This window comes from Panthera tigris, chromosome A2 (assembly GCF_018350195.1).
Source record: "Panthera tigris isolate Pti1 chromosome A2, P.tigris_Pti1_mat1.1, whole genome shotgun sequence".
In the NCBI taxonomy this organism is placed as follows: Eukaryota; Metazoa; Chordata; class Mammalia; order Carnivora; family Felidae; genus Panthera; species Panthera tigris.
The window spans coordinates 80076249-80091960 of record NC_056661.1 but is presented as its reverse complement, the minus strand read 5'-3'; the positions used below and the strand labels follow the sequence as shown (position 1 = coordinate 80091960).

The following is a 15712-nucleotide window of genomic DNA, read 5'->3' as shown; positions in this document are numbered from 1 at the left end:
CTTGAACTGTGTCTTCTATACTAGGCTATATGTACCCCAGACATAGGGATTTTTATCTATCTCTTTTTATATATTGGTACTTAGTACTTGACATACATGACCTTACAGTAAATGTGGAATACACGAATGATCTGTGTTATGCTTACTATATAAAGTTAAGTGAATTTATAACTAACTGGTAAATTATTGCATAAGAAACACTTCGAAAAAGATGATGAGGTGATAATAATAAATGGTCAAGATAAACATTAGCATAGGAAAGATTTATCTCAGAAATCAAATCAGTTAACAGCAAGAACAATAAAAGTAAATAAGCTAAAGCATTTGCTTCACTACTGCAACATGTTTTCACTATTTAACATTTTCCAGAGTATTCTTAAACCACTTGTATCCCAGAAATGCCTTCCAAAACCTCAAGATGAAAATAGTTTTCATACTACCTTCTTATTTATTTTTAAAATATTTTTTTAATGTTTATTTATTTATTTATTTATTTATTTATTTAGAGAGCAAGCAGGGGAGGGGCAAAGAGAGAGGGAGAGGGAGAATTACAAGCAGGCTCCACACCATCAGTGCAGAGCCTGACATGGAGCTCAAATTCACGAACAACGAGATTATGACCTGAGCCGATATTAAGAGTCAGGCATTTAACTGACTGAGCCACCCAGGCACCCGCTCATACTACTTTTTTAAATCACTAAAGTTCATCAAAGAAATGTATTTGAGCAGCTCTCCTGTTTTAAACACTTTTTAACTAAGTAAGCTTTGTGTTAGTTTGCCTCAGAGGCATCCTTAGGCAAGACAAGGACAAAACTGGTGAAATAGTTTATCAATTCCAAAGAAGACCTCAGTAAAAATTATTTTTCCACTGGATAGTGAATTAATGTGCCTGCATATTTGTGAAAACACTAATGCAAAGTATTTAGGTGTCATTTCTGAATAGACCAATAGAGAGAGTACAGTTTCAGATACAAAAGAATGGGGGTTACACTCTACTTCTGGCACTCATTCTCTCCATGACTTAGGCCATACCACTTAACTTCCATATGTCTCGTTTTATTAATCTATAAAATAACTTGACCAGATTAGGTAACTTCTAAGGCTCCAACAGTAAATATGGAATCAGAATGAACATTTTGGGTTTGTACTACAACTCAGTGGTTTACGCTGACCTTAGAAGAGTATTTATTTTTTAGAGAGGACTTTAAAATTTTCAATATCTACTTCAAGGATGTTCTGAAAATCAAAAGAGTTCATCCCCATAAAAAGACTGGGGAAAATGGGAGGAATTATAATGATGATGTTCTGACTGGTCATTTCAAAAATTCAGGCACAAAATTGAAAGGGAATTGAAAAAAAATCCTTTCACTCTCACCACTTTTATTCAACACAGTACTTGAAGTCCTAGCCACAACAATCAGACAAGAAAATGAAATAAGAGGCATACATATTGGTAAAGAAGAAGTTAAACTATCACTATTTGCAGACAACATTATATTATCCATAGAAAATTCTAAAGACACCATAAAAAAACTACTAGAAAGTAATAACCAAATTCAGTAAAGTGTCCAGGTACAAAATTAATACCCAGAAACTGATAGTGTTTCTATATACTAACAATGAAGTCATAGAAAGAAATTTTTTAAAAGCACTATTTACAATTGCACCAAAAGGAATAAAATACCTAGGACCAAACTTAATCAAAGAGGTGAAAGACCTATATTTGAAAACCATAAAACACTGATGAAAGAAACTGAAGATGACACAAATAATGGAAAGATATTCCACGCTCATTAATTGGAAGAATCAGTATTGTCAAATGTCCATATTACCCGAAGCAATCTACAGATTCAATGCAATCTCTATCAAAATACCAACAGCATTCTTCAAAAAACTAGATCAAATTATACTAAAATTTGTATGGAACCATAAAAGACCCCAAACAGCCAAAGCAATCTTGAAAAACAAAACTGAAGGTATCACAATCTCAGATTTCAATAAAATCTGTAACAATCAAAATCAGCTGTAACAATCAAAACAGTTTGGTACTAGCACAAAAATAGACACACAGATCAATGGAATAAAATAGGGACCCGCAAATAAACCCATATGTATATGGTCAATTAATTTATGGCAAAGGAGGCAAGAATACACAATGGGGAAAAGACAATCTTTTCAATAAATGGTGTTGGGAAAACTGGACAGCTACATACAAAATAATGAATATGAACTACTTTCTAACACCATACACAAAAATAAACTCAAAATGGATCAAAGACCTAAATGTGAGCCCTGAAACCATAAAAATCCTAGGAGAGAACACAGACATTAGCCATGGCAATATTTTTCTAGATATATCTCCTAAGGCAAGGGGAACAAAAGCAAAAATAAACTATTGGGACATATCAAAATAAAAAGCTTTAGCACAGCAATGGAAACCATAATTAAACAAAAACCCAACCTACCTGGGAGAAGATATTTGCAAATGATATATCCAATGTGGGATTAATATCCAAATACATATAAAGAACTGCTACAATGCCAAACAAACAATCTGATTAAAAAATGGGCAGAGGGGAACCTGGGTGGCTCAGTCAGTTAAGCTCAGGTCATGATCTCACAGCTCATGAGTTCGAGCCCCGTGTCAGGCTCTGTGCTGACAGCTCAGAGCCTGGAGCCTGCTTCAGATTCTGTGTCTCCCTCTCTCTCTGCCCCTTTCCCACTAACACTCAGTCTCTTTCTCTCAAAAATAAATAAACGTTGAAAAAAAATGGGCAGAGGATCCAAATAGATACTTTTGCAAAGACAGACAGATGGCCAACAGATACATGAAAAGATGCTCAACATCATTCATCATAAGGCAAATGCAAATCAGAACCACAATGAGAGTACACCTCATACTTGTTATAATGGCTAAAATCAAGAAGACAAGAAACAAGTGTTGGTGACAATGTGGAGAAAAAGGAACCCGTGTGCACTATTGGTGGGAATGCAAATTGGTACAGCCACTGTGGAAAACAGTTTGGAGGTTCCTCAAAAAATTAAAAACAGAAATACCATGCAATCCAATAATTCCACTATTGGTATTTGCCCAGGGAAAATGAAAACACTAACTCAAAAGGATACATGCACCCTTATGTTTATGGCAGCATTAGTTACAATGGCCATTATTCCACTACTTACATGGAACCAACTAAATGTCCATCAATAGACAAATAGATAAGGAAAATGTAGTGTATGTATGCAATGGAATATGACACAGCCATAAAGAATGAGACTGTGCCATTTGCAACAGCATGGATGGACCTAGAAGGTATTACATTAAGTAAAATAAGTCAGACTGAGAAAGATAAATTCTATATGATTCCACTGATAAGTGGAATCTAAAAAAAATGAATAGCGGTGGAGGGGCAGCCCGCCCAGCAAGGCAGAGCCCCTGAGTCTGGCTTGCAAAAGTGTAGGGGCCGGACTGCATGAATTCTGACAGCCAGCGGGACTTAACATCTGGAATGTTAAAAGTCAACAGCTCTGCTCTCAGAGAGCCAGGAGGGTGAGAGGACACCGGGAGGGAGAGTTGTTGAGCGCCGGAAGACAGAGCTCAGCTCCGCAGGGAACAAAGGCGCTGGCAAGTGCCATCTCCTTCTCCTATCCCCCAGCCCAAATCCCAAAGGGAACCAGTTCCCGTCACTGAACTTGCTTGCACCTCGCAAACACCCAACGCTGTGCTTCTGTGGATCCATCCCTCCGACAGGTCTGCCTCCCTCCTGGTGTTGCAGGGCCTCTCCTGTAGGGGACCGCCAATGGCAAAGCAAGCTAAGCCTGTCCCTCCCGCCCCTGTGCACCTTGCGGATCCACCCTGGCTAATATACCAGATCCCATTGAAGCATTCTTCTCGAAGCTAGAACAAGCAATCCTAAAATTTGTATGGAACCACAAAAGACCCCAAATAGCCAAAGTAATATTGAAGAAGAAGACGAAAGCGGGAGGCATCACAATCCCAGACTTTAGCCTCTACTACAAAGCTGCAATCATCAAGACAGCATGGTATTGGCACAAAAACAGACACATAGAACAACGGAATAGAATAGCAACTCCAGAATTGGACCCACAAAAGTATGGCCAACTAATCTTTGACAAAGAAGGAAGAATAGCCAATGGAAAAAAGATAGTCTCTTTAACAAATGGTGCTGGGAGAACTGGACAGCAACATGCAGAAGAATAAAACTAGACCACTTTCTTACACCATTCACAAAAACACACTCAAAATGGATGAAGGACCTGAATGTGAGACAGGAAACCATCAAAACCCTAGAGGAGAAAGCAGGAAAAAACCTCTCTGACCTCAGCCACAGCAATTTCTTACTTGACACATCTCCAAAGGCAAGGGAATTAAAAGCAAAAATGAACTATTGGGACCTCATGAAGATAAAAAGCTTCTACACAGCAAAGGAAACAACCAACAAAACTAAAAGGCAACCAATGGAATGGGAAAAGATATTTGCAAATGACATATCGGACAAAGGGCTGGTATCCAAAATCTATAAAGAGTTCACCAAACTCCACACCCGAAAAACAAATAATCCAGTGAAGAAATGGGCAGAAAACATGAATAGACACTTCTCTAAAGCAGAGGCCAACAGACACATGAAAAGATGCTCAACATCGCTCCTCATCAGGGAAATACAAATCAAAACCACACCGAGATATCACCTCATGCCAGTCAGAGTGGCCAAAATGAACAAATCAGGAGACTATCGATGCTGGAGAGGATGTGGAGAAACGGGAACCCTCTTGCACTGTTGGTGGGAATGCAAACTGGTGCATCTGCTCTGGAAAACAGTGTGGAGGTTCCTCAAAAAATTAAAAATAGACCTACCCTATGACCCAGCAATAGCACTGCTAGGAATTTACCCAAGGGATACAGGAGTACTGATGCATAGGGGCACTTGTACCCCAATGTTTATAGCAGCATTTTCAACAATAGCCAAATTATGGAAAGAGCCTAAATGTCCATCAATTGATGAATGGAGAAAGAAATTGTGGTTTATATACACAATGGAATACTATATGGCAATGAGAAAGAATGAAATATGGCCTCTTGTAGCAACGTGGATGGAACTGGAAAGTGTTATGCTAAGTGAAATAAGTCATACAGAGAAAGACAGACACCATATGTTATCACTCTTATGTAGATCCTAAGAAACTTAACAGAAGACCATGGGGGAGGGGAAGGAAAAAAAAAAGATTAGAGAGGGAGGGAGCCAAGCATAAGAGACTCTTAAAAACTGAGAACAAACTGAGGGTTGATGGGGGGTGGGAGGGAGGGGAGGGTGGGTGATGGGTATTGAAGAGGGCACCTTTTGGGATGAGCACTGGGTGTTGTATGTAAACTAATTTGACAATAAATTTCATATTAAACATAAATAAATAAAAATTAAAAAATAAATTTAAATAAATTTAAAAAATGAATAAACAAACAAAAAGCAGAAACAGAACTATAAATGTAGAGAACAATGGTTGCCAGCAGGGGTTTGGGCAAAATGGATGAAGGAGAGAGGGAGATACAGGCCTCCAGTTATGGAATAAAAAGCAGAGCATAGGAATACAGTCAATGATATTGTTATAGTGATATAATGGGAAACACAAGCTATGCTTATGGTGAACATAGCATAATGTAAAAACTTGTCAAATCACTAAGTTGTACCATTGTGTGCCGACTATACTAAAAAAACAAAATCCCAAAGTATATAGGATGAAATGTCACTCCCTTACCTTCAGGGAAAAAAGGCTATAAATTCTGAAATGTTTTATGACTGTGACAAAGCTAATGAAAGATCTAATAAAGTACAGGATATCTAACCCAGTTCACTAGTCATAACAAATTAGGACAATATTGGTATCTTGAAGTACATCCAAGGACTACTTTGGAAAAAACAAATTTTTAATTATTTTTTCTATTCTAAAAATAATGTGTGTATTATGAGAAATTTAAAAAAATATACAAATGTATTCATGTGAAAACAAAATTACTCATTCATATCCAGGAGAAAGAACCACTATTAACATTTTAGTAAACTATATTCTAGACTTTTTAAATTAATTCATGAATATCAAGTTTTTTTAGAAAATTACTTGCCTAAAAAGGTTTCTTTTCCTTTACATTTACTATTTATTAATAGTAAATATTATAAATATTATTTATAAATAGTTCCTATATCATTAAATATTTTTAGAACAAGATTGTTATTGGCTAAATAATGTTCCACCATATAGCCATATTGTAGTTTCTTCAACCATTACAATATTGTTGGAATTTTTTAAGTTTGTTTATTTGTTTTGAGAGAGAGAGTAAGTGCGAGCAGAGGAGAAGGCAGAGAGAGAGGGAGAGAGAGAGAGAATTCCAAGCAAGCTCCTCACTGTCACCGCAGAGCCCAATGTGGGTCTTGAACTCACAAACCATGAGATCATGACCTGAGCCAAAATCAAGAGTCAGAGGCTTAACCAACTGAGCCACCCAGGTGCCTCATTATTGTTGGAATTTTATTTGTTTCTATTTTTTAATATTTTAAATAATGAAGTATATAAATCTCTGACCATGTCTTTTATTTTTCCCCCAATTTTATTGAGATATAACTGACACATAACACTGCACAAATTTAGGGTGTACAACATGTTGATCTGAAACATTTATACATTGCAAAATGATCACCATTATAGCATTAGCTAACACCTTCATCCAGTCATATAATTACCATTCTTTTTATGGTGAAACATTTAAGGTCTACTTTCTTGGAAACATTAAAGTATATGATACAGTATTGTTAGCAATAATTACTATGTTGTACATTAGATCCTCAAAATTTAGTAATTTTATAACTAGAAGCTTGTTCCCTTTGACCAATATTTCCTGATTTTTCCTACCTCTCAACCCCTGGTAATTACCATGCTACTCTCTGTTTCTCTGAGTTAGACATTTTTAGCATATCTTGTATTTTAAGATAGATTTCCAGGACTTGGATAATTAAATTAAGGGCATAAACGTGGAGGCCACAGTTCCAAATGGCATATAAGGAAGGGTAGCTTTGTCAACCAATGTCCCAGAGAGCACCCTCCCCAAGATACCCTGGTGGCATTGAGCATCATCAGTGTACAGTTTTCATTCCAAAGGTGTCTTGTTACTTTTAGTTTCCACCCCACTGATTATTAGTAAGGATATTTTGCATGTTTGTCGGTTACATTTTTCAGCTTTGGGAATTATCTATTCATGTCCTTGCCCATTTTGCTATGGGTTTTGATGTTTTTCTAACCAATTTACAAGAACTCTTTAAAAATTATTTTTTTACATTTATTCATTTTTTGATAGAGAGGGACAGAGCACAAGCGGAGGAGGGGGAGAGAGAGAGGGGGAGACACAGAATCTGAAACAGGCTCCAGGCTCCGAGCTATCAGCACAGAGCCCAACACGGGGCTCGAATTCAAACCATGAGATCATGATCTGAGCCGAAGTTGGATGCTTAACCGACTGAGCCACCCAGGCGCCCCAATTTACAAGAACTCTTTAAATGTGAAGGCTATTAAGTCTATACTATATATTACTTTTTAAAATATTTATTTATTTTTGAGAGAGCAGGGAAGGGACAGAGAGAGAGAGACAGAGGATCTGAAGCAGGTTCTGTGTTGTCAGCACAGAGCCAACGCAGGGCTCAAACTCATGACCTGGAACCTTGAGATCACGACCTGAGTCAAAACCAAGAGTCAGACACTTAATCAACTGAGCCACCCAGGCATCCCTATGCTGTATATTTCTTACCAATATTTTGTATGCAGTTTATAATTAGTCTCTTTATATGTATGTTTTTTAATAAAAAGAATTTCAAATTTTCATGTAATCAAATCTATCATTCAATTTTCTTCTAATTTTTTCCAGGGTTTTCATGCTTAGAAGCTCTTTCCCCTTCTAAACTCAATTGAATAGATAGATATGTGCATGCATTTTCTCCTGGAAATTTTTTCTGTTCATCTGGAATTTATTTTGGTATATGGGTATTCAGTTGGAATTTAAACTTATTTTTCTCATTTACTAAAACAATTTCTTTGTATATATTATTGAATAACTTTTTATCAACCTATTTATTATTTATTAAAAAAATTTTTTAATGTTTATTTTTGAGAGAGAGAGAGAGTGTGAGCAGGGGAGGGGCAGAGAGAGGGGAAGATACAGAATCTGAAGCAGGCTCCAGGCTCTGAGCTGTCAGCACAGAGCCTGATGCAGGGCTCAAACTCACCAGCTGTGAGATCATGACCTGACCTGAAATCAGATGCCTAACCAATCAAGCCACTCAGGTGCTCCTCAACCTATTTATTGTAGAATCTTTTCTATATTATATTTTCAATCATTTATTTCATGAACTATCATACATTTCTATTGATGTGAAAGGTTTCAATAAATTTCTACACTAAAAACTATCCACACTAAGCTCAATTATATAAACAGAATAGTCAGGGAATTGGGAATAATGTTTTCTTCACGACTTCTGACTTTAATAGAAATAAACAGTGCTTATATTACCCATAATTAAATCACGCTCAGGAAGTGGAAATGCAAAGTGAAACTTTCAAAATCTGTAGATATGCTTATTTCTAGCTGTTAAACATCCATTAATTCCGATAATTTCAGGCAATAATTTCTATGGCAGTTTGAGAATACATGTTTGTCAGCTGAGCATTTATATGGGTAAAACGTAATGAATTTTAGGAAAATATAATAAACCTGAGCCTTCTTGTCTAAAAATACTGAGGGAGGGTCTGGAATTAAGACACAAGGTACGATATTGGGGGCTAAAAGCAGGAAAATGGAGAGAAGACCTCTGGTATAAGGGCTGGACTGCCACCTAGTTCCTATGCTTTATAAGCATTATCAAGAAATTGAAAACCAACAAGTATAAAGAGAATATGCTAAAAACTTGCAGGCAGAGAAAATATGATAATGTTCAAAATAACAATAAAATTGTGTCATTTTCATGTTTTCAATTACAGCATGGAAAGTCTTCAAAATTTTCAGAGAGTATTACTTTTAATCTGGAATTCTATTTCTGGCCAACCTATCATCAAACGTAAGGAATCAGGGGCACCTGGGTGGCCCAGTCAGTTAAGCATCTGACTCTTATCAGCTCAGGTCTTGATCTCAGGGTCATGAGTTCAAGCCTCATATTTGGCTCGAGAGAGAGGGAGGGAGAGAGAGAGAGAGAGAGAGAGAGAGAGAGAGAGAGAGGAGAGGGAGAGCGAGACCCGCATACTTAAAAAAAATTAATAAGGAAGCAAATATTGTACTTCTCATGTATAATCACTCAGGAAGCAACTGAAAAAGTGCTCCAAGAAAAGTAACAGAGTAAATTAACAAAGAGAAGAAATAATTAAAGGTGATAAGTTGCTTGAGAAGGAAAAAAATCATAGTATATCATTTGGTTCTACAGTGAATAATATTGATATAATCATTGATTGAAACACTGATGACTGATTTTATTTAAGAATGTGATATAATACTTATATTGGGCAGATATGGAGGTGAAGTTGTGTGTTGAGGGGCAATGGTATAAAACAAATGTATACCTTCTTCTACCATAATCTGAAGTCACTTGATTTGAGTGTATTTAAAAATATGGATATCAATACCAGAAGCAACAGCTACAATGATGACAGTGGCTTACTTTGGAAGTGTTTCTGGAAGGAGTGGAGAAGGAAAGCCTTCCTTTCTACTATAAGCCATTTCTTATTAAATGACATTTAAAACATTTTTGTCAAAAATAAAATTTAATTTAAAAGAAATGAATATCAAAGCAAGCAAAAGGAAGGAAATACTTAAGATTAAAGAAGAAGAAATGAATAAAAGAGTAAATAGAAAAACAATAGAGAAAAAGCAATGAAACCAAAAGTTGGTTCGTTGAAAAAAATAAAATTGACAAATCATTTGCTATACTGAAAAAAAAAGAAAAGAAAAGAAAGAGGAAGAAAGAAAATCAATTTACTAAAATCAGGAGTGAAAGAGGAGATATTACTATTAACTTTGCAGAAATAAAAAGGATTTTAAAGAAATATTATGAATGGTTAATCTTAACAAACTAGATAACCAAGATGAAATGGACAAATTTCTGGAAAGATGTAAACGACTGAAACTGACTCAATAAGAAATTGAAAATCTGAATAGACCTATAATAAGCATACAGATTGCAACAGTAAAACAACACATCCCACAAAGAAAATCCCAGGTCTACATGGCTTCAATTGGTGAATTCTATAAAATGTTTAAAGAAGACTTAACACTAATCCTTCACAAACTCTTCCAAAAAACAGATGGGGGGATACATTTTCCAACACATTCTAGGAGGCCAGTATACCAAAAGTAGGCAAATATATTACAAGAAACAAAAACTACACAAATATCACTTATGAATATAGACAAAAAAAAAAAAAAAAACCTGTCAGCAAAATAGTAGCAGATTGGAATCCAGCAACATGTTAAAAGGATTATACACCATGACTACACAGGATTTAACACACGAATGCAATATACAAATGTTGTTTCAATAAACAAAAATCAATCAATGTAATATACCACATTAATAGAATAAAGGGGAAACAAAACTATGATCATATCATTAGACGCCGTAAGATCATTTGACGGCTTCCAATATCCTTTCATGCTAAAAAAAAAAAAAAAAAAAAAAAAAAAAAGACATTCAACAAACTAGGAATACAAGGAACAGCTTCAAACTGATAAATGCCATCTATAAAAAACTGAGTTAAGATGATACTTATTGGAGAAAATGAAAGTAACAAGAATGAAAAAGACAAGAAAGCTGCTCTTGCCACTTTTATTCAACATTGTATTGGAGGTTCCAGTCAGGGATATCAGTCAAGAAAAAGAACTATAAGGCATCCATATTGAAAAGGAAGAAGTGAAAATACCTCTATTTGACATATACTAACATAATGACATAATCTTGTGTATAGAAAATATTAAAGAATCAACAAGAAAATTATTAGAACTAAGAAATAAATCCAGCAAGGTTACAGAACAAAAGACCAATATATAAAAATAAGTTGTTTTTCTATACACTATCAATGAATAAACTGGAAATAAAATTAAGAAAACAATTCCATTCACAATAGCATCAAAAATATGAGGTTAGCAAAATAAGAGCCAGAATTATACATAACAAAATATAAAACATTGCTGAAGAAACTAAAAGAGGTCTAAACAGATGGAAAGAAATCTCATGTTCATAAATCAGAAAACTTAACTACTGTTAAGATGGCAATAATACCAAAATTGATCTACAGATCCAACACAGTACTTTTCAAAGTCTTAGCTGAGTATTTCCCAGAAATGTATAATCCGATCATAAAATTCAAACAGAAATGGAAGGGGTTAGGAGAGTCAAAATCATCTTGATGAAGAGTAACAAAATTGGAGGACTTGTACTTCTTATCAACTTACAGTAATCACAACAGTGTGATATTAACAGAAGAACAAACAGATCAGTGGAACAGAACTGAGAGTCCAAAAATGGACTTTCACATTATGGCCAATTACTTTCTGGCAAGGGAGCCAGGACAATACAAAGAAAAAAGAGGTCTTTTCAACAAAAACCTTTCCCATTCAGTCAACAGGAAATCCACATGTAAAAGAATGAAGATGGGGGAACTTTGCAGAACACTCGGTGAGAAGTGTAGGAGTAGCATCTGTGCAGGCTGCAACCAGCAACACACTCCTTTCTGCTCCCTCACACTGGTCTCAGAGCTCACCAGCTGTAGAAAATGGTGAAAGAAACCACTTAATATGATGTTTTGGGGGTCAAACCCAATGCCATCCAGGAAGAATTGAAAAAGGCTGACAGGCCCTGAAGTACTACCCTGATAAGAATCCATAAGAAGGAGAGAAGTTTAAACAGATTTTTCAAGCTTATGAAGTGCTCTCTGAAGCAAAGAAATGGGGATTATATGACAAAGGAGAACAAGCAATTAAAGAAGGTGGAGCTGGTGGTGGTTTTAGCTCCCTGATGGACATCTCTGATGTTTTTTTGGAGGAGGAGGAAGGAGGCAGAGAGAAAGGTGAGGTAAAAAGGTTGTGTATCAGCTCTCAGTAGCCTTAAAAGATTTATATATGATGCAAGAAGAAAACCAGCTCTGTAGAAGAATGTGATTTGTGACAAATGTAAAGGCTGAGACGGTAAGAAAGGAGTGGCAGGATGCTGTCCCAATTGCAAAGGTACTGGAATGCAAATAAGAATTCATCAGATAGGACCTGGAATGGTTCAGCAAATTCAGTCTGCATGCATGGAGGGTCAAGGCCATGGGGAATGGATCAGTCCTAAAGATAGATGCAAAAGCTGAAATGGAACAAAGACAGTTTGAGAGACGATTTTTAGAAGTTCATATTGACAAAGGCATGAAAGATGGCCAGAAAATAACATTCCATGGTGAAGGAGACCAAGAAACAGACTGGAATCAGGAGATATTAGAAATAGACTGGAATCAGGAGATATTAGAAATAGACTGGAATCAGGAGATATTATCATTGTTTTAGATCAGAAGGACCATACTGTTTTTACGGGGCAAGAAGACCTTTTCATGTGTATGGACATAGTGCTGGTTGAAGTACTGTGTGGCTTTCAAAAGTCAGCATCTACTCTTGACAACTGAACCATTCTCATCACCTTTCATCAAGGTCAAATTGTCAAGCATGGAGATATCAAGTGTGCTAAAGGAAGGCATGCTAATTTATCGTAGACCATATGGAAAGGGTTGCCGAATCATTGAATTTAAGGTAAGCTTCCCGGAGAATGGCTTTCTCTCTCCCAATAAACTCTTTCCTGGAAAAACTCCTACCTGAGAGGAAGGAAGTAGAAGAGACTGATGAAATGGACCAGGTAGAACTGGTGGACTTTGATCCAAATCAGGAAAGATGGCACCATTACGATGGAGAAGCATATGAGGATGATGAACATCATCTTAAGGGTGGTGTTCCATGTCAGACCTCTTAATGGGGCCAGTGAATAACACTGCTGGCATTTTATATATGATAGTGAAGGACTATAATCATATCTCACTGCTTGCTATTGTTTTTAATATTCAACTACAGTAGTGTTTTAAAGTTAAATGAAGAATAAACTTCAACATAAAAGCTCTGATTTTGCCCTGTATATATGATTACTTCAGTGTGCAAGATAAGCTTAATACTTCTAAAAACCACTTTTCTTTTAATAGTTTGTTTATTTTGAGAGACAGAGAGAGAGCATGAGCAGGGGAAGGGCAGAGAGAGAGGGAAAGAATCCCAAGCAGTTTTCACACTGTCAGCGAGGAGCCCAATGCAGGGCTCGATCCCATGAACCGTGAGATCATGACCTAAGCTGAATATGAGAGTTGGACGCTTAACTGACTGAGCCACCCAGGTGCCCCTGTAAAAACCACTAAAAAAAAATCTCCCCTACCATTTCTTAGGCCATGTCTTAAAACTGATTTCAGCTCTATATACATGAAACAGCTTAGACTGAAATGCTATTGACTTCAGTCTATGACCCTTAATTGTTTTGTTTTTTTAAGTAAGCTCTATGCCCAATGTGCGGCTTGAACTCAAGACCCTGGTATCAAGAGTGGTGTGCTTAACTGACTGATCCAGCCAGGCACCCCTATGACCCTTAATTGTAAGCTACGATGTTATGAAGTTAAAACTTGTATTTAACTAGCAATCAGACAAAAAACTTAATTTGTAGAGAAGCATCAATCTGTAATTATATTAAGTGGGATTTGTTGTGATGTCTCTGCATTTATTCTATTGCCTCACCTGTTACTTGAAGATGGCATACTGTGTAATTTGGCCTGTGGTAACAGTGATCGAAACGATACCTCTCTAAAGAAGGGGTTTATCGTAATATGGTGCTGCTTGAGGGATTACACTTGTAGAATTGCATGCCTTTCTGCTATGCCATCTTTTTATTTTTTATTTATTTATGTATATAATTGTATAATCAGTCCTGGCTATACTTTTTTCCTTCTCTTTGGACCTTGATAAGCTTCGAGTAGTGACTTTGGGAGTATATAATTGTATAATCAGTCCTGGCTATACTTTTTTCGTTCTCTTTGGACCTTGATAAGCTTCGAGTAGTGACTTTGGGAGCAGGGTTACTTAGAGTGAAGAGATCTTTACATTGAGAAGTAATTTGCATGTATGAGATAGGAAGGTATTTTAGATGTTTTTATAGGCTTACTTTAAACCATTTAACTTATGCTCCAAAGTGACTATAATTTAATATTAGTACTATAGCTTTAATTGTATGTTTAAAAGCACACAAGCTTAAATCTGGATATCAGAATTAAGCAATTCTTGAAATGTATGAATGTCTCCTTAATATACTGATTACAAAGCAAAATAATAATAATAATAATAATAATAATAATAATAAAGAATGAAGTTGGGCCCCCTAATTCACACCAAATATGGAAATTCACTTGAAATGGAATACAGACTGAAATGTAATAACTAAAATTATAAAACTCTTAAAAGATAACATAGCGGTAAATCTTCACGACCTTGTATTTGGAAATGCTTTCTTAAATACAACATGAAAAGCACAAACAAAAAAGGAAAACAAATAAACTGAACTCTGTAAAAATTAAAACTTTGTGAAACAAAGGATATCATCAAGGAAGTAAAAAAACAACCCACAGAATGGGAGAAAATACTTGCAAATCCTGTATCTGATAAGAGACTTGTATCCAGTATGTATGCATTTATATATGTTTGTATGTATATTTATACACATATATCTCATATATATAAGCCAGAACAATAAAAGATAAATAACCCAATTTAAAATGGGCAAAGGATTTGAATAAACATTTATGCAAAGAAGACATACAAACAGCCAATAAGCACATGGAAAGATGCTCAATATCATCCTTCGTTGGGGAAATACAAATAAAAATCACAATGAGATACCACTAAACCTATATCAAGTAGGCTAAAATAAAAAGGACAGACAACAATAAATGTTGATGAAGATGTGAAGAAACTGAACCTCAGATATTTCTAGTGAGAATGTAAAATGCTGTAGCCACTTTGGAAAAGTTTGGCAATTCCTCAAAATGTTAAACACTGAGTTACTGAAAGACCTAAAACTTCCATTTCTAAATGTATACCCAAGAGATTTTAAAACAAAAGTTCACACACACACACAACTGTATACAAATGATCTCAGGAGGATTATTCATCATAGGCAAAAGTGGAAACAACCCAAATGTCTACCAACAGACGGATGCCTAAATTAAATATGGTATATACATACAGTGGAGTATCATTCAGCCATAAATAGGGATAAAGTACTGTTCATGGTATTAGCATAAACCTTTCAAAGATAAACCTTGACAACATGATAACTTTAAAAAGCTAAGCATAAAAGACTACATGTTGAATGATTCCATTTACAAGACATGTCCAGAAAAGGCAAATTCATAGAGACAGGAAGTAGATTGGTGGCTACCAGAGGCTGGGGAAATAGAGCGTGACTGCTCACGGGTGCAAGGTGTCTTTTGGAAGGTGATGAAAATGTTCTGAAATTTTTGATGATGATTGTATGAACCTGAATTATACTAAAAACACTTAAATTGTATATTTTAAAGGGGTGAATTTTATGGCCTATGAATATTTCAATGA

General features: G+C 35.8%; 1 protein-coding gene and 1 pseudogene across 1 annotated transcript in view; one reads left to right on the top strand and one right to left on the bottom strand.

Moving 5' to 3' along the window:
- Nucleotides 1-15712, bottom strand: part of RELN (reelin) — a 524409-nt gene that overhangs the window by 315069 nt on the left and 193628 nt on the right. The gene's annotated exons all lie outside the window — the stretch shown is intronic.
- On the top strand, nucleotides 11818-13043 carry LOC102972946 (annotated as a pseudogene).